Source organism: Bubalus kerabau, chromosome 14 (genome assembly GCF_029407905.1).
Source record: "Bubalus kerabau isolate K-KA32 ecotype Philippines breed swamp buffalo chromosome 14, PCC_UOA_SB_1v2, whole genome shotgun sequence".
NCBI classification, from domain to species: Eukaryota; Metazoa; Chordata; class Mammalia; order Artiodactyla; family Bovidae; genus Bubalus; species Bubalus kerabau.
The window spans coordinates 15,601,226-15,623,254 of NC_073637.1; the positions used below are offsets into that span (position 1 = coordinate 15,601,226).

Below are 22,029 nucleotides of genomic sequence, written 5' to 3' on the forward strand. Positions count from 1 at the left end.
TCTGATGATCCCAGAACATTTCACTCTTCAACTTCTTTGATGAACCAATCATTTACTAGTAATGAGTAAATATACTATACTCTCTCTACCAGTTAATTATTGCCATGTAACAAGTCACTCCATAATAATTTAGCAGCTTTAAAATGAAAGCCATGTATTTTTTCTCAAGAATTTACAGATGAACAGGGAAGTTTTGCTGATCTGGGCTGATTTGGTTGATCTTGACTGGGCTCACTCAAGCAGTTGTGGTCAGCTGAGTTGGCTAGGCAGCTCAGCTAATCCTGGCTGAGCTTCTGTGTCACATGTTTGAGGGTGGACGGGTCCGAGATGACTTTGTGACAACTCGGCTCTGTCTGATTTCTCACTCTCCAGCAAGCCAATCCAGGTTTGGTCCCATGCAGTTGGTAGGATTCCATATTCAAGAAAATTCAATCATGCAAGAGAAGAGAAGACACTCAAGGGCTCTTCAGGCTTCTACTTGTGGCATGTTTGCTAGCAGCCTAATAGTCAAAGTAATCCACAGCCTTAGTCCAGAGGTCACAGGGGGACAGGCTTCTAGTTACAGAATAAAGAGCATGAATAATGAGAAGCCACTAAATAAGCCCAACAGTGAAATTGATTTACCACTTTCTAAACTCTCCTTCTGATTGGTGGACCTCAGGAGAGCATAACTCTAATGCCCTACCCTAGTATTATCCTTGCTGGGAATAGCATCATCATCACCACCAACAAAATAGGTTTCATGGACCACCAATCACAGTGCTTAAACTATATACAAATGTTTTTATTGAATCCACTAAACCCTATGAAGTAGACACTATTTTTGTCTCAGGCCTGGCACTCTAACTCAAACTTCCATGAGTACAAGCATGAACCCAGTCTTCTGAAAAAACAGGTTTGCAATTCTGTCTCCTATGTAAGCATAGATCATAATGATGGCTTTTTGTCATAGTTTGTTCTTGTGTCCTGGTAAAAACTCCTGCGTGAAGAGTTTCTACACCAAATGTCTCCTTACAGTGTGAATTATTTGAATGGCTGAAAAATGTGTGAATACGCAAGCATTTATGAAATTAAGAGGTACAGTGATAAATATTACTCATGGATCATTTCTCAGTCATGGCTCACAAACCATTTTATGCCACATCCTCCAGATTTTAAAATCTCTCTTTCCCCTCTCAAATTATTGCTAAGCAACATTAAAAAAAAAAAAAAAGGGAAAGAAATTGCTTCTGGGAGCATCCTTCAGCTCGGAGTCCATCCTTTTTAGACCCGCTTCCACAAAGACGCTGGATCCAGGAAGGAAGTGACAAATCAATGAAACATGAAGCAAACTAAGCATATTTAGTAGTGGTTAAGAATGAAGGGGGCTTCCCAGATGGCCCTGGTGGTAAAGAAGCCACCTGCCAAAGAGGAGATGTGGGTTTGATCCCTGGGTCAGGAAGATCCCCTGGAGGAGGGGATAGCAACCCATTCCAGTATTCTTGCCCGAAAAATCCAGTAGACAGAGGAGCCTGGGAGGCTAGAGTCCTTGGGGTCACAAACATTTGGACATAACTGGGGATAGCACAAGAATGAGGGAGCTTGGGGGTAGAAAAGATGCCTGGTACTTATTAAAGAAGCCATCATCTTATCAAGCCTAACTTAGGTTATTCTTTGATACAATAGACTCTTCAACAAAGTCCAGAAAGTAAAAACTCACTTTATCTAAAATTTCATTGCCTATCAAATAAATTTCTGAAATGACCAACCCGGTTCAGCATGATAGTGTTTAGATGGTGTGATTTCATCCTCAATGAAGGCTACCCTGTGAGGTGCAGGGGGACACTGGGAAGAGTGTCCTAGTCCTTATTGTAGGTCCTTTGTTGTGAGTGTTTGGGTTTAATTTGCATAACATGTTCCATGGCCCCTGGGAGTGCCCCAAGTAACAATCTAAGTCAAGGGTCAATAAAGTTTTCCTGCAAAAAGGCCAGATGAGAAATACGTTAGATTTCTCAGGACATATGATCTCTACTGCAATTCTGCCACTTTGCACAAAAATAGCCAAAGACAAATATGTAAATGAATGTTCATGGTTGTTTTCCTGTAAAACTTTATTAGAAAAACAGACACTGGGCCAGATTTGGGCTATAGGCAATAGTTTTCTGATGACTGGCCCAAACAGTCAAGATGTCTCTAGAGAGTAAATTCTGTTGCTTTGGGGAATGTTTGACTTCTGAGTAGGGTGAGGCTTAGGCCAATTTGAGAAGCTTAACTTTCCCTTCTTGTCATACTCAACAATTGAAATTCGAAGCCTAGGTTAAGAAAGACGTGATAACCAGCGCACTTGATAGTCAAGAAGGGGATTCTGTTGGGGAAATCAAGTCTCCTTGGGAAAAGGAGACTGTGGTCACAGAAGAACCTTGCTTACCTCTGACACAAATTCAAGGTTTTTCTCTGGCAAAGGCTCAACTCTAAAGTGCATGGGGAGGTAAAGACAGGATGAACCAAGGGATTTAAGATAAACACTTCAAAAACACTGCATTAGAAGCAACAGAATCTGAGGCCTAGTTCTAATCTTGCCACTAACTAACCAACTAACCATACCAGTCAGTTATCTGGTAATTGTGCTCAAGTGTTCCCCAACTATTAAATAAGCGATTCTGATGTTTTGCATCTGTGTACCCACCCATCTGCATCAGAATCACTTAGGTTGCTCATTTCAAAGGTAAATTTCAGGACACCACCCTAGTCCCATTGAGTTATCATCTCTGAGGGTTGGAGCTTGGTGACATGTGTGAATAACATGAGCTCTGGGTTTTCTAAACGTCCAGTAAAGTTTGGGAACTACTGGACAAGAAAGATACTCTCCAGTAAGCCTTCCAGCCCTGACATTATGCATCTCTGAAATGTGGCGATGATAAATTTTATCAACTTCTGCAGGGCCAACTTCCCAGAGAGAAAGCCCTGTTACCTGTGACGCATATGGCATTCATTAGAGTTGTGTGGAATTTTGGAAGGAATAACCAGCCTCACCTATACCTCTGCTTGGAGAAATGGTCTCTTGGCCTGGGCAGATGTGTTATTTGACAATCAGGAGGGGGAAAAAATAACTCCACACCCTTTTCCTCAGGCCAAAATGCAAATTTGGAACTCGCCCCGCGTGCCTTCTCAGGGAGGCGGCCACAGCTGACAAGGGACTTCATGCTTGTAGAAACAAGCCCTGGAAGTTGAGTCACTTCTTCGAAGCTGACACAGCTCCTGTCAGCTCCCAGAGCAGCTGAGGGAGAAGGGAAAGGTGTGTGGATGTGTAGCTGTGTTTTTTGTGATGTGTGTGCTGTAACTGTGTGTGAGAGGGGGTGTGGCACGATGGGATGGGGGAAGGTGTTTGCACGTTGGTGCTTGATGTGTGGTGCATGTGGTATGTGTAATATTGTGTATTTGTGGGTGAGAAACGTGGTCTTTGTGTGTATGCTTGTAGCATCTGTATGTGTGTGGGTATCGTCTTTCAGGGTGTGGTGTGTATATGCTGTGTGTGTATGTGTGCGTGGTGTGTATGTGTGCATGGTGTGTATGTGGTATGGTGGACTGTATAGGGGTACGGTGTCTGCTGTTTATGCCTTTGTGCTTGGTGTGTGGGGTGGTATGTGTGATGTTTGTGTATATTACATATGCAGTGTGTATGTATGGATGTGGTGTCTGTGGGTGTGGCGGGCATACGTTGTATATGTGTGTGTGTGTATATATATACACACATACCTGATGTGTGTATATGGGTGTATGTGCCTGTGCTAGCAGAGGGCAGGATACGGGAGATGGTTAACCCAGGAGAGTCAACATCCACAGATTCAATAGCCCCTAAGTAGTGCCAAACCCAGACCAGATGCTAAGAGTACAAGAGATGAACTAGAACAGGTCACCGCTGGGAAAAATTGAGTCTGGTGTGTAGCCTTTCCTGAGTGTCATGAGCCAGACACTTTCCTGACCTAACAACAACCCACTGAGACAGAGGGTGTGGTTGTTCCCGTCTTCCATCTGAGGAAGGCTAAGCTGAGATAGAGGAACAATGGAGCACTGCGACAAACTCACCCAGGCAGGTCTGGTTCCAGAGCCCGTTCTCTCAACCACCACCATCACAGTAGCTCATTGTATTGAGGGTTTTGCAACGTCAGGATCTCAGGATGTGTGCAAACAACCCCACGAGACAGACGCTGCTGTCCTCACTGTGCCCGCGAGAGAGCTGTCCAGAGGCGCAGGGTCAGTAAAGGCAAACCCAGGATCTGAAGCCAGGCAGGGTTGCTCCAGGGCCTGTGCTCCAAGTATTCTGTTACTTTGCCTCAGAAAGGCAGACAAATGTGGAAATAACCAACAACATGGAAGATGCACATACAACGGTTAGAGGAAGGGAAGGACAGCTTTCTGGAAGAGATCACAGAAGGCTTCCCTAGGAAGTGCTGTTCTCTTGAATTTGGAAACCTGACTCTTGGAGAAACAGCAGAGCCCATATTCCTCTGGACATAACTTTAAAGACAACAGAAGGAGTCCTACGGTTGTAATTTCATACCAGTTTGTCTCTGATTGGCAGGGAGCAGAGAGTTGCGTGCTATATCTTTTTCCTTCTTTGAACATAAACTCCCTTGATGAAACATGAAATGCTTCTTTGGGTCATGTCAGTAGCTTCTTACAGCCCCCCACTTCCCCTCCCCTGAAACCCCAAGGAGCCAAAGAGTAGCCAAGGGCAGTCAAGCCTGAATATGATCAGAAAAGAGGAAAATGAAAACCCTGTGTATGCAGAATAGTGCTTCCCAGAGAGCAAGGGGCTGGAGAATTGTAGAAAAAGTCTTGTATATTTTGCCCTGAGCTCTACTACAGTTTTTAGTCCTCTTTCCAAAATAATTAGAAATGACTTATTAGCAAACTCATGATCATTATGTATCTCAGTAAGATTGGTCTGACTAGCGATATTTCCAAGACTATCTTCCCAATGGCAGCTTATCCTACAAGCTTGAGTTGAGCTGTGCAGGACGCTAGTGACTGCATCCAGAGCCCAGAGTCTGTTGTAACTATGGTGTGTTTGTTTTATGAAGAACAATTTGAAAATAAAGCAATATACACAAGACAAGGATCCAACTTAACTAAATAAATAAGAGAAACTGCACCGGAAGACACCTTAACAAGCCAACTGAGCCAACTCAGTGTGAGTGTGTGTGTCTGTGAGTATGTATGTGTACACTTGTGTATGTGTTTGTGAGTGTGTGTGCTCACTCATCACTTCTGGTCCCCTAGCTCTTACATGCTTCCAGGAACGGGAGGTCACCACTTGCCCAGGCAGGTCATGCTATTGTTTTTAACTCAGATGGTTAGGATGGGCTCCTTATAATATTCATCATGTGACCTAGTTCTGACTTCTGAAGGTACTCAGAGTCAACTTTGAATACTTTTTTAGTGACTTCAAAACCTTTTTGGAAGAAAGACATGAAAAGCAAATGTATATGAGTAAAATAAAGAAACACACCAATTCTTCTCCACATAAAAAGACCATTGATTATTTGACAATGACTAATAAATCCCTCTAATCCTCTTTTCCATCTAGCTTAAATATCAAATATTGCTTCTGCCTAGCTCCACTCCCCACATCCAAAGTCACATGACACTCTCCTTGTACACATGTGCACACACATACACACTGCCAATTGGTGGGTTCAACTCTCCTTTAAAACTCTGTGCCTGAGGTTGTCCTTAAGTAGAGTGTGGCATGCTCAGGAGACTTACTCCAAAGCGAAGTCAGATGATGGTCCAGCTCAGTCCTTAAGCAGCATTATCACTATCACACCCTTTGCTCTGTGAGCAATTTTCCAGCTTGTAGTTTGGCTCATCACTGGGTCTTCTTGCCAACAGGAAACTCTTGTTTCTTCTTGGACTGAAGTTTTGATTCCCAGCAATACTTCCTGACACCATGGCATCAGACATTTTAACAAACTCAGTATTCATTTCCAACAATCAGCTAAGTGTTCACAGAGAAGGCCAAAGACAGACAGGTATGCAGGTAGCTAAAGATTATTCTTCAAGCAGTTGTCTAGCTATTGAAAATTACTGTCAGGAATTCCTTGGCTGTCCTGTGGTTAGGACTCCATGTCTTCACGGCCGAGGGTGTGGGTGGGTTTGATCCTTGGTCAGAGAACCAAGATCCCACAAGCCTCGTGGTATGGCCTAAAGAAGAAAATTACTATCCTCCAGCTTTCATTTCTCAGGTTTTTCTTCCAAAATACTCTGAAGGAAACTTTCAAGTCCCTTTCTGAGCCTGACACACATGGTTATCAGAGCACTTGATGCTTTGCTGGCCTAGCAATCCTGCCAGAAAGGAAAAGAAGGTAATATATCATCACCTCTCATATCCTTAGGTAAACCATACCAGTTTCTGGTGATCACTGCTTCCAAGTTCTGGAAAAAAAATATTATACATATATACACATATGTGTATATATGTATAATACATATATACACATGGTGGCTGTATATATGTGTAATACATATATATTCCCTGGTGGCTCAGATGGTAAAGAATCTGCCTGCAATGCAGGAGTCATAAGTTTGATCCTTGGATCAGGAAGATCCCCTGGAAAAGGGAAAGGCTACCCACTCCAGGATTCTTGCCTGGAGAATTCCATGGACAGAGGATCCTGGCAGGCTACAGTCCATGGGGTCACAAACAGTCAGACATGACTGAACGACTAACATACACACATACACATATATATGTAATTTTTTTATATGTACACATTTTCAGCTGTAGGGTTTTCTTGGGGACAGACATCAAATTTAGATGGAAATTCTACCACTTATATTTTTTTCCTATTTAACTTTGAATAATTTGCCCATCTTCAGTCCTCTGGAATTGTCCTCTGTAGTTCCTGGAAGATTACTTAGAGTTACAACTGTGTATTCAAATCTTCTCTGTATTAAAAGTCATTTATTCAAGGTGGTGACCTTGAGAAAATGATTTATTTTCTTCCTATAGTTTCTTTACCTGTAAAATGGATATAATATATGTCTTCAGAGCTGCTGTGAGAAAGGAATTCAACTGCGTATCTAAAACCCCTAACACAGTGCCTGACGTGCCCTTTAATAAAGGTCTGCTTCTGCCCTGGGGGGACCTACTTATTTTGTTTCTGCATCTCGACCTCTGTGCTTCCATAGCATTTCCTCATGTATCCTCCTCTCCATGTCTGTCCTTTCCAGCTGGAAGATCATTATCCCTGACAGAGATGATATATTTTACAAAACTTACTCAGCAATGTCTCCTTTCTCTTCTCGGTTAACATTGTTTTCTGCCCTGAGCAATGAGCCTCTTCCTTCTTTATTCTTATTTTGAAAAAAGCTTCTAAATAGTCCCACTGCAACTCCTAGTACCCTTTCAATTCTGAGTACTTTCACAAGCCTCAGTTTATTCAGCAACTATTAATTAAAGACTCACTGTGTCCAGCATGTACTCAGTATTGAGGATACCCTGATGAACAACAGATCGACAGGGCCCCTATCATGACACATCTCTCGGGGGCCTCAGATTCCTGTAGCTGAAGCTGGGTTTCACTCGTGCCCTAGGTTCTAGGGTGAGTGAGGCACACCATGGACTTAGGATTCTAACCTAAGTGCCCTCTCTTCCATGTGATACTGCCACAAATGAATTTTTTTGAGAAATATCAAATGCACCCAGGAAATATCATGAAGTATACCATTAGCAGGTCCATGATCCTCCTTCTGACATCATCTGCCTCCACTCAACTGATTATCCACTAATCCTTCGTAAGTGGTTACTGGATAGGGTAGTTAAGGTGTAACTGATAACCTAGCAAAGGCGTCAACCTCTTCCAGTGGGAATGCAGTAAGTGGCTTTACTCATACCACACACTCTGAGAGGGAGTGGGAAATGATTTAAGTGGTGTCCTCCCCGCCATCATTTACCAGTTAGTCTTAATTCAGTCCTTCTGCAGCCCTCAAACATTAAGCTCTAAGTACCATGAACAGAAGATCATTATATTCCAGGATTACACATCCTTTGCCTCGACCTCCTCCTTTGCTCCTTCCCCAGGCAGTGAGGTATAAACAAAGTCTTCAGTAGCAGCGGGGGGTTGGACCTGGACTCTTGTCTCACTCCTATCATTAATTCACTGTGTGACCACAGGAAGTCATTAGAACTCTCTGAACCTCCTTTTCTTCAGCTCCTAAATCAAGGACTTAGATCTGAAAATTCTTGAAAGAAGGTCTTGCTCTAAAGTTCTAAGGGGGGAACCTCCTTGGTGGTCCAGAGGCTAAGACTCTCCCAATTCAGGGGACCCAGGTTCAATCCCTGGTTAGGGAACTAGATCCCACATGCCACAATTAAAGATACCACATGTGCTGCAACTAAGCCCCAGTGCAGCCAAATAAAGAAATAGTAAAGTTCCAAGGAGTCAACTGCCTGGTTCCATAGAGGCTGTGCACAGGTGTTAGCAACCTGTATCCAGTCCCAAGAGCACTTAGCTCTGTAGGAATGAGGATACAGCTCTTCAAAAGGGTTCCCACAGTAGGACCTGAACATTCACATTCTCTCCGGAGAGCTCGTTTGTTCATCCAGACAGTGTGCATGGGGCTCTTACCATGAACAGAATTGGATCTGTAGCAAAGGGCTTGTAGCCTGGCTGTGCTTCCTACACACTGTGCGGCCTTGAGGAACCTCTCTGAGCCTCTTTACTTTGCCTGTAAATTTGTCATAATGGTACACTTTAAATCAGTGGTGAGTCTAGAAATTTTATGACTATATTATTGATCTGATTGGAAGATGGCCTGAGGGACTTGCCTTGAACCTGTGATTCTGCAGTTAGCAAGCATGAGCACAGTGCATGTGTTTAGACTGTTTATCTACTTGAGGTGTCTAGAGTGAGAGCTCAGGTGTAGCTTATATAAGGTTGTGGGACTCAGGCTTCATCAAGTTACCCAACAGCACAGTCATTCACAGAGCTGCCGTGACAATTCAGTGTGATTCTTTATGCCTAAGTGCCTGGCGTGTGTTCAAAGAAATAAAAGAGCGTGCTGGTTTTGAACATGAGTCTGCTCTGTGTCAGCTCTAGGTGACATACCCATCACCCTAAAGTCCTCTGTCCTGCAACAAGGTCCATGAGAGGAAGACAGCATTTCTGTAGGGGCAGCATGAAAAGCAATTAAATGATCCTCTCTTGGGAAATACTGTCTTATTCTTACGATTTGAGGTAAATCACTGAGATTTTTGGAACATATCAGACGGTAGCTACATGACTCCATCAGTCCTGTTTAAATACGCTTGCAGAGCTGAGGAGTCAGGATTTGTTTATCCTAGTCATGACAACATTTGGAAATTGACTTTGTGCCTGAAGGCTAGCAGGCCTTTAATAATGTTCAGTGAATCAATAGATGAATTAGTGAATTAGTGTATAAATGGGGAGAAAAAAAAAACCTGTCACGGACTATTTCATAAGACCACCTCTGGGAATTTTCCATTTCCACATATATACCCAATCCCCAGATTGGTCTATCTGAAGGAAAAAGTCCAGAATATTTTATACCCATACATTTCTACATGCATAACCACAGGAGAATGCTCAAAGTATTTTGTAAACTTCTCATTTTTCTCCTGAAAGTGAAAATATTAGTCGTGTTCAACTCTCTGCCACCCCATGGACTGTAGCCCACCAAACTCCTCTGTCCATGGGATTCTCCAGGCAAGAATACTGGAGTGGGTTGCCATTTTCTTCTCCAGGGCATCATCCCAATCCAGGGATCAAATCTGGGTCTTTTGCACTGAAGGTAGGTTCTTTACTATCTGAGCCACCCAGGGAAGCCCCATTTTCCTTCTAGTCCTGGCCAATTCTGCTCTTGGATTATAGATAGACAGACCATCCTCTGAAATCTAAGCATTTGTGGGAGTTATCCCCACTATCCATTCACACCTTCCTCCTCAGTAACAGACACCTGTTTTTTCAGCTGGACACGTGCCTGTGTGGGACAAACACTACATTTTCCTGCCTCCATTTCAACTAGGTATGGTCATGCGATAAGTTCTGCCCAATAGAATGTGAGCAGAAGTAGTGACGGCCACTTCCTGGAAATGTCCTTAACCAAAGGGAGCTGTCCTTGCCTTTCCTCTTGCCTCAGAAGTGCCAGCTGAAAAAATAACCATCTTGATGATTGAGATGAACTTGGGAATGGAAGACCTGTGTAAAAGGTAAAAGATAGGAACGTGGTCCCTAATATGGGTCCCTTAAGACCTTCACCTCAAAGAGAAATAAACCTCAATTTGAAGAACAAAAACCGTATTTTGGTGTTTTCTTTCCCACAAAGTCAAAACAAATCCTGACTTATACAGAATTGACACTTGGAAATTTTGGAAATGCTGTTCATTACAATGTGCTCACAGAAAATGAACACAGGGTTAGGAAACGGTTACTGGACAGAGTAAAGTATAACTTTACTCATGACAACAATGAACATGAGCTCAGGTCCAGCTTCTATCCCTACTTAGCTTGTTGACATTCAGTAAACCACTTCCTTTCTAAAGCCTCAGTTTACCCCTCAGCAGAAAAGAGGCATTAAAAAACAGATATATCTCTTCTACAAATTTACTCACCAACTCAATGGACATGAGTTTGAGCAAACTCCAGGAGATGGTGAAAGACAGGGAAGCCTGGCATGCTGCAATCCATGGAGCCGCAAAGAGTTGGCCACAACTGAGTGACTGAACAACAACAAAACAAATTTATTAGTCCATGGTAATTTTTAAAAAAGTATAGCATGAGCTCCTGTGTGAAATATCCTGTCAAGCTTAAAGATTTAAGGAAAGAAGAATCTGGTTGTAAACACACTCAGTCAATATTTGCTGTGTGCGTGACTCACACCAGGTACTATGCTAAGTAATGGGAACACAGAGCTGACCCAAACAGAGACATTAGCAAATATTGATAAATAATTGTAACCAGAAACAGATTTGCATAGAAAATAAACATATAGCTTATGGAACCAGGTGTCAGAGGGACATTACCTAGTTGTAGGAAGAGGAATCAGGAAAAAATACATGAGAAAGTGATTTTTAAACTGAAATGTGAAGGCTGAATAGCAGGTGACTAGGTTGAAGCAGGGAAGAAAGAAAGACACAGAAACATCTATCTTAAGTAAACTTTAAAGGCTCCTTAAGGACAAGTTGATTAAGATCATTGGGTCACAAAAAGAGACTCAGATTTACTCTCTCCCAATGGCACCCCACTCCAGTACTCTTGCCTGGAAAATCCCGTGGACAGAGGAGCCTGGTAGGCTGCAGTCCATGGGGTCACAAAGAGTTGGACACGACTGAGCGACTTCCCTTTCACTTTTCACTTCTGTGCATTGGAGAAGGAAATGGCAACCCACTCCAGTGTTCTTGCCTGGAGAATCCCAGGGATGGGGGAGCCTGGTGGGCTGCTGTCTATGGGGTAGCACAGAGTCGGACATGACTGAAGTGACTTAGCAGCAGGCCTGGCCCTATTATAAACTTGATGCCTCCCAGCAAAATCTCCACCCAATCCTTAATACCCATGACTTCAGCTCTGGAAGGCACTTTTTCTTGAAGTTGCAACAGTGAAAATTTTTAGACTAGATACTCTCCCTTTCACATATTACAGCAGTTTTAAACTTACTGCTGAATATACAAGGCAGACGGTATTAGCCTCAATTACAGGGCAGAAATGGAAACCTGTTGAAGTTAAGTGGCATACTTGGGTGTAAATGATGGGACCTGAATTTTTCCTCTCATCTTCTATTTCCTGGTCCAGTGTTTGTTCACCCCTATCTTTCTAGTGTAGACAGCATTTTCACACACAAGTGTGACTGTAAGGGAAAGAAATTGATTTATCTCTTTGAAAGGAAAATTTGCTACTTAATCCAACAATGCTAGTGAGAGAGATAAAAATCAAATAATTTCTTCACTTCATTTAGGACCTGCTTCTAAGCCACACAAGAAAGTAAATAAAGACTTTAAATCCACCCTTTGGTTTTGACTCCAAACATTACACAGCTTGATCAGAACCTTTATTCAACAGAATTGGCTCTACATGACACTTGTCGGTTTCCAAAGAATGGACTCCACCCTTGACTCCACCCTCAGAGGATAAAGATTCAGCACCATAGGGAAGAAAGAACATTCTCAAAAGAATGTGCTATAAGCCCTGAAGGCAGTTCTCAGGAATGTCCAAACATGTTTTGAGCAATGGCGATGCCCTGGGAATATCAGGGTTCACCTGGATGAGATCTTTAACTCTGATCAGCGGTTCTTTGAAGGATTTGGTTCTGATATACAAAAATACATGGAATGATACACTTTTCAGTGGGAATTATATCTCAATAACATGATTTTTAAAGTGTAATCTCATTGGTTTGGGCTTCTCAGGTGGCTCAGTGGGTAAAGAATCTGCCTGCAATGCAGGAGACGCAGGGGACACAGGTTTGATGCCTGGGTTGGGAAAATCCCCTAAAGGAGGGCATGGCAAACCCACTCCAATATTCTTGCCTGGAGAATCTCATGGATAGAGGAAACTGGAGGGCTCCAGTCCACAGGGTTGCAAAAAGTCGGACTCGACTAAAGCAACTGAGCACGCACGCATGTATTCATTGGTTTTTCTTGTACATAATGTTATCACTTGGATAGTTGCTGGAAGGCTCAGAGAAGTAGCTTATACTTAACTGCCTATAGGTTGCAGTTAAGCTGAAAGTGAAAGTGAAAGTTGCTCAGTCTTCTCTGACACTTTGCGACCCCATGTACTATACGGTCCATGGAATTCTCCAGGCCAGAATACTGGAGTGGGTAGCCTTCCCCTTCTCCAGGAGATCTTCCCAACCCAGGGATCAAACCCAGGTCTCCCACATTGCAGGCAGATTCTTTACCAGCTGAGCCATAAGTGAAGCAGTTAAGTTGGAGACATGTAAATCTACCATTACCTTGTTCCTTCCTGCTCATGGAACAGCTGGTGACCTCCCATCACCTCCTTTTCGGTTCCATGAGCTCATCACCTTCATTACTTCACAGGAGCCCAGGGACCTAGATGGAGCCTTCCTATCTTTCTTCAACAAACATCTTTTCAATGAGAGATTTTAAAAGAGAGGAATCTTCGTGTCATGGACCAGCTGCTTTGGAGTCTCCAAGTGTTCACAGAAACTCACTAATCTCCCAAGGCTCCTCATGAAAACCATTTCCTCTAGAAGACTCCCTACAGCAGAGTTCAAGGAAGCTGCAGAAAACTCCAACGTGTGAGGGCAGCAAATGAGGAAAAAAAGGAGAGGTTAAAGCTAATTGCTCTGGGGATTGTGTTTGCTCAATGGCCTGAGGTCTCTTAAAACTAGCAGCCGAGTTAACTCCTAGTTGGGAGACTGAGTGAAAGGCATTCCCACTTTTATATCCAAGAGAACATCCTTATTAGCAAAACACACTAATGATTGAGAGAAACTGGATGAGGAACGCAAGAGTCATTTACAAAGAATTTTACCTAAAACTAACTTAAACATACACACACACTTTATATGTCATTTTGACATTCATGCTATGCATAAAATTCTCTCTTTATTTTTTAATATATTCTTCCTTTCTTCCTCACTCCTTCTTTCTTTTCCCACTCTCTCTTGCTTACTCATTCTTTAAAGGGTGCCCCCAGTGCCAAACACTGACAGAACAACACTGCCATAGTCCCTCCTCTCACATAATTTATGGTTATTGCGATATGTTTAGATTAAGAATCTAGAACATGGCAAAATTCCTTCGCACACTCCTTACTGCAGGTAGTCCAGTCTAGAGCCACATGTGAAGATGTGTCATTCCTGGAAAATGCCTCCTTTGGTCAAGATTAGATTGAATTTGGTCACCAACCAGTCTTGGGGTTCCCAGTCACCTCTGAAGCTTGGACAAGTCACAAAAACCCAGAAACCCAGGGAAATGCTAATTGTTAATATTTCTGGAATAGAACAGGAGGCCCCAGATCACAGGAAGCTTGGTTTTCACTATCTACCTGGTCACAAAAACCCTTGTTTTCTTTAATTCCTCAGAACTGGGAGAGGCTCAAACATCACAATGAATTCTTTAGGAGCAGGAAATATGTCAACCTACCAATGCCACAGGGCCCCAGTATCACTGACACCTATCCGTAAGTAGGTGGAAACACTAAGTACTTCAGTACTGACTCAAACCCCAGAGGTCCAAGTCACACAGGAATAGCATTTCCAAGATTAATAAAAAAAATCATACATATTTGCGTTCATCTGGACTAAGTTCTGCAGTGAGTAAAAGAGACCTAGAAAATTATTGCTTAAGTAAAGAAAAAATTAATTTCATTCTCAAATTTGAAAGCCTTAAGGTAAGCATTTCACAGCTGATACACTGTCTTCCCGTCATCAGCAACCAAGACTCTTCTGTATTTGGTCCTTCAATTCCCAAAATACCCTCATGATCCAAGTTTTTTTCTGAAATTAGCAATTGCGTATTCTAGGAACTAAACAGAATTAAAGAGTTGAAGGACATACCTTCTCTCTTTTAAAGAGAACGTCTGGAAGATGCAAATGCCACTACTGCTTATATAACATTGGTCAAAATTTAGTCACATGATCACATCTTGTTGTAAGGAAAGGTGGGAAGTTTGGCCAGGTATCGAGCAATATGTTCATGTAAATATTTGGACCTGTTGCTAAATGAAAATGGAGAATGGATTATGAGCTCTGCTACACATAATCTCTGATAATGGTTTAGCAAAAAAACCAAAAACAAAACTTCTAAGTTTCCTATACCTGGGAAGGAAAACTTCTGCCTCTCTGAGCCTTGGTTTCTCCAATTGTAAAATGAAGATGAGATTACTGAGGTATCATCCATCTCATCTCTTTTTAAAACCTATTCAACACAGGCCAATTGTGCAGAGAACCTTTTTTTTTTTCCCCCAATTCTGAGACTCTAAGTGTCTTCACGACGATCTGCAAAACCTGGGTATCTTGTGGTAATAGGTGTCTCACCAGGATATGTCACATTCAGTGAGAAGACAAATCTATCAAAGTGTGGCTGAGATAATGACAAGGAAGAACAAGGTCCATTCCACTCCAGGTTAATTGCCAGTAAGCAGTCAACTCCCAATTAAGCAGTTGACTTAAAAATCAGACAGAATTACATTGGTCCTTATTATTTTTTCTGAAACAGTTTCAGTGAGTAAAACTAAATCTTTTCATCCTATTGAAATACAACTGATCCTCTTTGGGGAACCCACTGAGAACCCAGAAGGCAAAGAAAATGAACTTCACAGCATCTTATGCAAACTTTCTCAAACACAGATGCTAATTCAGCTTCTGAAAATTTGAATCAATCTGTGTATGCACACATGATTACATGGGGAAAGAAGCTTGTCTCAGAGAATTCCGTATGCCAAGGTTTTTCTGGCAATTGGGGAAATTATAATGTTCCTACTGTTGACCTAATATCTAGAATAAACTCTTTAGCTTTCACCTTCATTGCCCTTCAGTCACTGAACATACAGACCTGTCCCTTAGATAACACCAGCACCAAAAGCTAATCCAATTCTAATATATCAGATTCTGAAGTTCATGTATTAATACAACCTGAGGTGCCATTACAATGTTAAAGCTAAGAATTCAATCCAATTTAGGAACTGGATGGCTGAGGGTGATAGTTCCTATTCTGAAATTTACAAGCTGTGTGACATTGAACAAATAACTTCTATAACCTCAGTTTCCTCATCTGCAGTATTAGGAATGATCATGTCATTTATCTCTTTATGAGAGTATAGAGTAAATTCAAGAAATCCTGGGATGTAAACAGTTGATAAATGCTATGTTTTAAAAAGGCAAGCAAGCTTTTATTCTTCACATTCCACTTCTTCATTTCCACTAAAATTTCTCTTTGCCCTAGTTTCCAACTCTATCTCAAAATCCCTTCCCACTCTCCCAGATCTATCTTTCTTGAGTCCTCTACTAGCTAGAGACCAAGGGGTAGCTCTTTCAGCTACAGTCGTGCAAGTCCCCTCCTGTCTCTTCTTGACCTTCCATGTCATCATCTGTCTTTCCAATTTCTACCCTCTATTTCCAGGTTTTTGAGTGCAGAAAAGGAGAAAAATGCTTATTGTGCTAATTAGCAAAACCATAAACTGCCCACCCCCAGCTGGATTTCAGGTGCTGAGCGGCGCCTCTGTTATTCACATCTAGTTCCCACTCTCCACAGTAACATTCCCACTTTCACACACAAAGCTGTTATGCCAAGCCTGCTGTCTCAGCATGAATGAATTCTTTTCTTCATATGAGTCCTAATTCACTCAATCAATAAATATTTACTCAGTCTCTACCACAAGCTAGATTAACAGTTTCCAAAGAAGCTATTCCCACTAAGGGAAGTCAGACTCAACTCTTCATTCATTCATTCATTCAAAATGATCTTATCAGAACACCCACACCTTTATTACACTTCTCTCTTCTTCCTCCAAATTTTCTCCCTAACTCAATCCACTGTCTAAGAAAGAAAAGCTTTTCATTGCTTTGTAAGTCTAGTTCCTTCATCTGTATTCTTTTCCAGTCTCATTGTTTTCCTTTGATATCCAGTTTCACATTTCTTCCTTTCTCCCCTTTGGCTAATCCTTTACTCCTCAATTATTTTGAAAGTTTGCATTCAAAAAGCAAACAAGCATTACTATTTACTTTGTCTTATTTTTTGCTCTCTCTCAATCTTCTTTTCCCTCTTCTTTTTAAACATCCCAAACATACCTAACACTTTCCCAAACACTCTCCCACTCACTCCTGGAACTCACAGGAACGTAAGCCCCTCTGACGGATGGCCTCCTCCAAGGTGGCTAGTGATCATCAACGACAAGTTCAAGGATCCTTCCTCAGTTCTCACATTTCTTCTCTTTCCTTTCTGAAGCATTTAGCCATGGTGACTCCCCACCTGCTTGAAATATCACTGTTCCTTCATCATTTTATTCTGAGCACTTTGTGAAGCATTTCTGACAGTTTCTTCTCTGGATCCAGGTCTTCTGACCATCTATGAAAGCATTCTCCAGAAGTCTGCTGTCTCTTCTTCCTTTTGTTACTGGATACCTCCATACACATGGCTCCTCAAAAACATCTCAAAAGGAATACACAGCTTTCATTGCACTCTGTGACACTTTTGCAAAGACCCCTTAAATAATGGTCCATTTCTGGTATCTTGCCAAAATTGACCATAATCCATAGTACCCATGGTAACCAAAGATATTCTTCTTAAATTCATATATATCATTATTCCTATCAAACTTAAGAGAAAAAAAAAGAAATTTAAAATCTTTACTAGGATAGAACATAAACACCTCAGTGATTTGGGTCTAACTCATCCTATCAGCCTCATTCATTCATTCATCTAGTCAATCAAATATTTCAGTACTCACTATAATCTGGGCATTGTTCCACCTTTCTAGGCATCAGTGAATAAAATAGGCCAAAATAGTAATAATAATACAAAATTATTCAATAACTTTGTTTCCAAACTAATACAAAATAATTTTGCATTATTGTTGTTGTTCAGTAGCCAAGTCGCGTCCAACTCCTTTGCAACTCTAAGGACTACAGCACACCAGACTCCTCTGTCCTTCACTATCTCCCAAAGTGTGCTTAAATTCATGTCCATGGAGTCAGTGATGCTAACTATCTCATCCTCATCAAGTATTATTATTTTGTAACCTTTATGGAGCTCCCATTTTTACATGAGTTCATCCCCCACATTATGCTAAACTCCCTTTTGTCTGATCCATGCAATTTTGTTTTTCACTCTTTTCTTGCTTTGTCTTAATGCACGGAATTTCTTTTATTTCCTTTTCTCCCGACTTTGTTTTTAGAATATCGGCCATGATCACGTAATAAGATTCCAGAAAAAGAGGTTCATCAAAATCTATCATGCAGCCACTCCTCATTCTTATTCTCTCCCACACACCAAGATGCACCATGGGTTTCCAAAACTCCAAACTCATGTAGCTCCTGGAATGGCCATGCCCTCTTCTTGCTCTGCGTCATTGTTGCTGGGCTGATCCCAGTATCTAGAACACTTCTTCTTCCTTCTTTTCCTGGTTAACTCCAGAAAGACAACTGAACGGGAGAGCTAGATCCTGGATTAGAATACTGGCGCCATCCCCTATTTATCTCTAGCATGACCTGGACAGATTATTTAATCTCTCAAGGTCACAATTTCACCACCTGTTCAATGAGGCTAACAAGGGTAGCTCTGTTGTAGAGGGGTTGCCTGACTAAATGAGATAAAGGCAGAAAGCAATGGAAGGCTCTGGCGCGTGCGAGGCCTCAGCAGTGTTAGTTGTTGCTACTGCTGTCACGGTCCTGTGGCGGAGACAAACCAGGAGCTGTGAGCACACTTAAGAAGGACAGTGAATATAGCCTTGGGAGGTCTGGGGAGATTGCAGGAATTGCCTCTTTTCATGTGTGTTCGCAGACTCTGGTTTATTTCTAACACACGGATGTGAAATATATTTTCATTGAATATTTACATATCTGTACGCTGGGAGGGTAGGTGCCATGTCACACTTCTTTTGTATTCATAACACATAATATAGAGACTTGCTTTGTAAAAACTTAATGATGCTGACTAAATAAAGGAATGCTCCCAATTTAACTTCAGGATCAGCGTCTCCTCAAAGAGCACTTCTGGTGATTTTCCTGGCAGTCCAGTGATTAAGATGGAGATGAAATGGCAACCCACCCCAGTATTCTTGCCTGGAAAATTCCATGGACAGTGGAGATTGGCAGGCTACAGTCTAAGAGGTCACATGACTAGGTGACTGCTTACCAGTGGTTAAGAATCTGCCTTCCAATGCAGGAAATGTGGATTCGATCCCTGTCAAAGAACTAGGATCCCATATGCCTCAGGCAACTAAGCCCCCACACTACAATTACTGAGCCTGTGTCTTAACTTGAGAGCCCACGTGCCGCATCGAGGATCCTGAGTGCTGCAACTAAGACTCCATCTGTTTGCTAGAATAATGCCTAAAGAGGCAGGGTTACTCTTGGACACAGAGTGGCTAGAAACGCAGTAACTGAACTGCCGAAAGCACTGCCATGAGCCTTGAGTGGGTGGCCAAGCCTTGCTCACACTTCCTGCCTTCCCCCAGAACCCGATGCTTGCACAGCTAAACGACCCAACTCTATGTGTGGCAAAGCTTTGGACTCTGGCTGCTAAAATCAAAAGAAGGGAGAAAGCAGAGGGGCCAGGGAGTCATTTGAAATGACTGTCCTGAGATCCCATTTCATTATGTGCATGCACTTAGTGAAACATCAGGAAACTTTTTTCCAGCAGCAATTTTTTTTCCCCCCTCCACTTGTGGACATGTTGAAAGATCACACATACGTTTTCAATGAAGTCACTGACAATCACGGGAAGCCAGCAGCAACAGCTGGTGGGTGAGTTACCCTGAGGCGATTTAATCTCTTGGCCTCACAATGGGAAAGCAGTTTGAGGAAGGTAAAGACTTCATTAAAAAAAAAAAAAAATTTTTTTTGAAGAAAGAAAGAGATCAAGAACCACAAGGAGAAATTGTGTGACTTGAACAGCTGCTGCTGTTGCTAAAAACTCAGAAAGGAGGCAGGAGGGGTCCCACCCCCTGGATGACAGAGAGGCTTGTTATCAGCAGCCAGGGTGGCCAGGACGAGTGCTCCTGGGAGAATATCACTTCCTGTGTGGAATGAGATAGGAGAAGATTTCCAACTCCCAGCAGACCAGCGAAGGGGGAGTCTGGGATGGGGAACACTTTCTGATCCGGCTTGCCTGGACTCAAATAATGTCAGTATCATTCATGAGACATGAGTAACAGGAGAGGGACAATTCATAGGCCAGGGAAGCCTGGAAGCAGTCATTAAAGTCTTGAAAGATGCAGGCAGCGGTGTGGAACAGCTGTTGAATCTGTCAATCATGGGTTTTGGGGGAGAATGCCATTCCAACAAAGCCAGCAGTTCTCATCTTGACTGCCTGCACCACAGACACGAGGTCCCACAACAGAGCCTCTTTCCAAAAGGAAAGCAAAGAGATAAGCACTTTGTGGGTTTCCCAGGTGGCCCTAGTGGTAAAACCTGCCTGCCAATGCAGGAGACATAAGAGACATGGGTTTGATCCCTGGGTTAGGAAGATGCCCTGCAGGAGGGCACGGCAACTCACTCCAGTATTCTTGCCTGGAGAATCCCATGGACAAAGGACGCTGGTAGGCAACGGTCCACAGGGTCACAAAGAGTCAGACATCACTGAAGCGACTCAGCACATGTGCACAGAGGTCCCCTCAACCTCCCATATTTCCCCAATGGCCGAGGTCCCCCCAATGCTCACATATTTCCCACTGAATTTGGAGGTCTCCATGTCTGACTAGGATTTCATGATCATATTTGCGTACATCAGCCAATTAAAAGAAACTATCCTTCAAAGGGAAAGTTAAGTTCCCTCGGAAACGAAGACATTTGTTAATCAAAAGGAATAGCTGACCAGGAGAAATGACCACCTCTACTATTATAATTAATGAGACTGAAACTCTATTGTCATAAGGCACTGATCAGCTCCAAGGGCTTTTTTATACCACATTCACAAGACAAATAAGGTACAGTCACTGACCCTGAGGAATCCAACAGTAACAAGGTGGAGAGCGCCACGTAAAGAGGTGATTACAACACAGGGGCATGTGTGCTACAGTGGAGGTTTGTGAGCAGATGCTGAAGACAGGAGAGGTGAGATTAGGGCTGAATATGGGGAATAAAGAAGACGGGGAGGCTCATGGCGGCAATGGGAAAAGCAAGGTCAGGCTGCCCGGGTGCACAGTGGTCTCTTTGCCACCGTTTTTTGCATTTGTACTTGTGTGGTCTTTCACTACTCCTCATATAAATGTTAATTGGTATTCTTTTCCTTTTCTGAATTTTTTTCAACTTTTTTTTTCTTCTCAACAATTCCACTTCCAATTTACTCCATCTTACTACGGACTTCCTGCCTGTTCACACATGTACCTACTTCATTCCTGACATGTGGTATGCCCTCTCCAGTGCTTTCAGTATATTCATCCACTCACCATTAAAGTCCTATCTTCCTGTTACTGCGTATTTTTAAACTTACCTTTTGGGACCTCCCTGGTGGTCCAGTGGCTAAGACTCTGCGCTCCCAAGGCAAGGGGCCTGGGTTTGATCCCTGGTCAGGGAACTGGACCCCACAGGCCACAACTAGGAGTTCAAGGGTCCCAACCTAGGATTCCACAGGCCACAACCAGGACCCGGTGCCACCAAATTAATAAATAAATATTTTTAAATAATCCTTACCTTTCAACACATGGCACAAGGATTTTTGCATCCATTAATTCTGCTTGTTTGGGCTTGCCTGATGGCTCAGATGGGAAAGACTTTGCCTGTAATGCAGGAGACACAGGTTCAATCCCTGGGTCAGGAAGATCCCCTGGCAAAGGAAATGGCAATCCACTCTAGTATTTTTGCCTGGAGAATTCTATGGGCAGAGGAGTCTGGCAGGCCACAGTCCATGGGGTCGCAGAGAGTCAGACACAACTGAGCGACTAACATTTTTCACTTATCTTTCAACACATGGGGCAAGGATTTTTGCACCTACTAATTTCTGCTTGTTTAACAATGCACAAGAGAATAAATATGGTTGTTAAAGATGCCTATATAAAAGGGGATTCATTTTGGTTTCCACTGTTATTGCCTCATCACATACTCAAATCACAGAGAAGGCAATGGCACTCCACTCCAGTACTCTTGCCTGGAAAATCCCATGGGTGGAGGAGCCTGGTAGGCTGCAGTCCATGGGGTCGCTAAGAGTTGGACATGACTGAGTGACTTCCCTTTCACTTCTCACTTTCATGCACTGGAGAAGGAAATGGCAACCTACTCCAGTGTTCTTGCCTGGAGAATCCCAGGGACGGGGGAGCCTGGTGGGCTGCCATCTATGGGGTCACACAGAGTTGGGCATGACTGAAGCAACTTAGCAGCAGCAGCAGCAGCAGCATACTCAAA

General features: G+C 42.7%; 1 long non-coding RNA gene across 1 annotated transcript; it reads right to left on the bottom strand.

The window, feature by feature from the left end:
- Window positions 1-5,500: 5,500 nt before the first annotated feature.
- On the bottom strand, window positions 5,501-13,190 carry LOC129627189 (uncharacterized). Its single transcript, XR_008702467.1, has 3 exons — window positions 12,955-13,190; window positions 10,616-10,723; window positions 5,501-6,327 (listed from the first exon to the last, which is right to left on the bottom strand). It is a non-coding gene; the product is annotated as an uncharacterized LOC129627189 (long non-coding RNA).
- Between the last annotated feature and the right edge of the window lie 8,839 nt (window positions 13,191-22,029).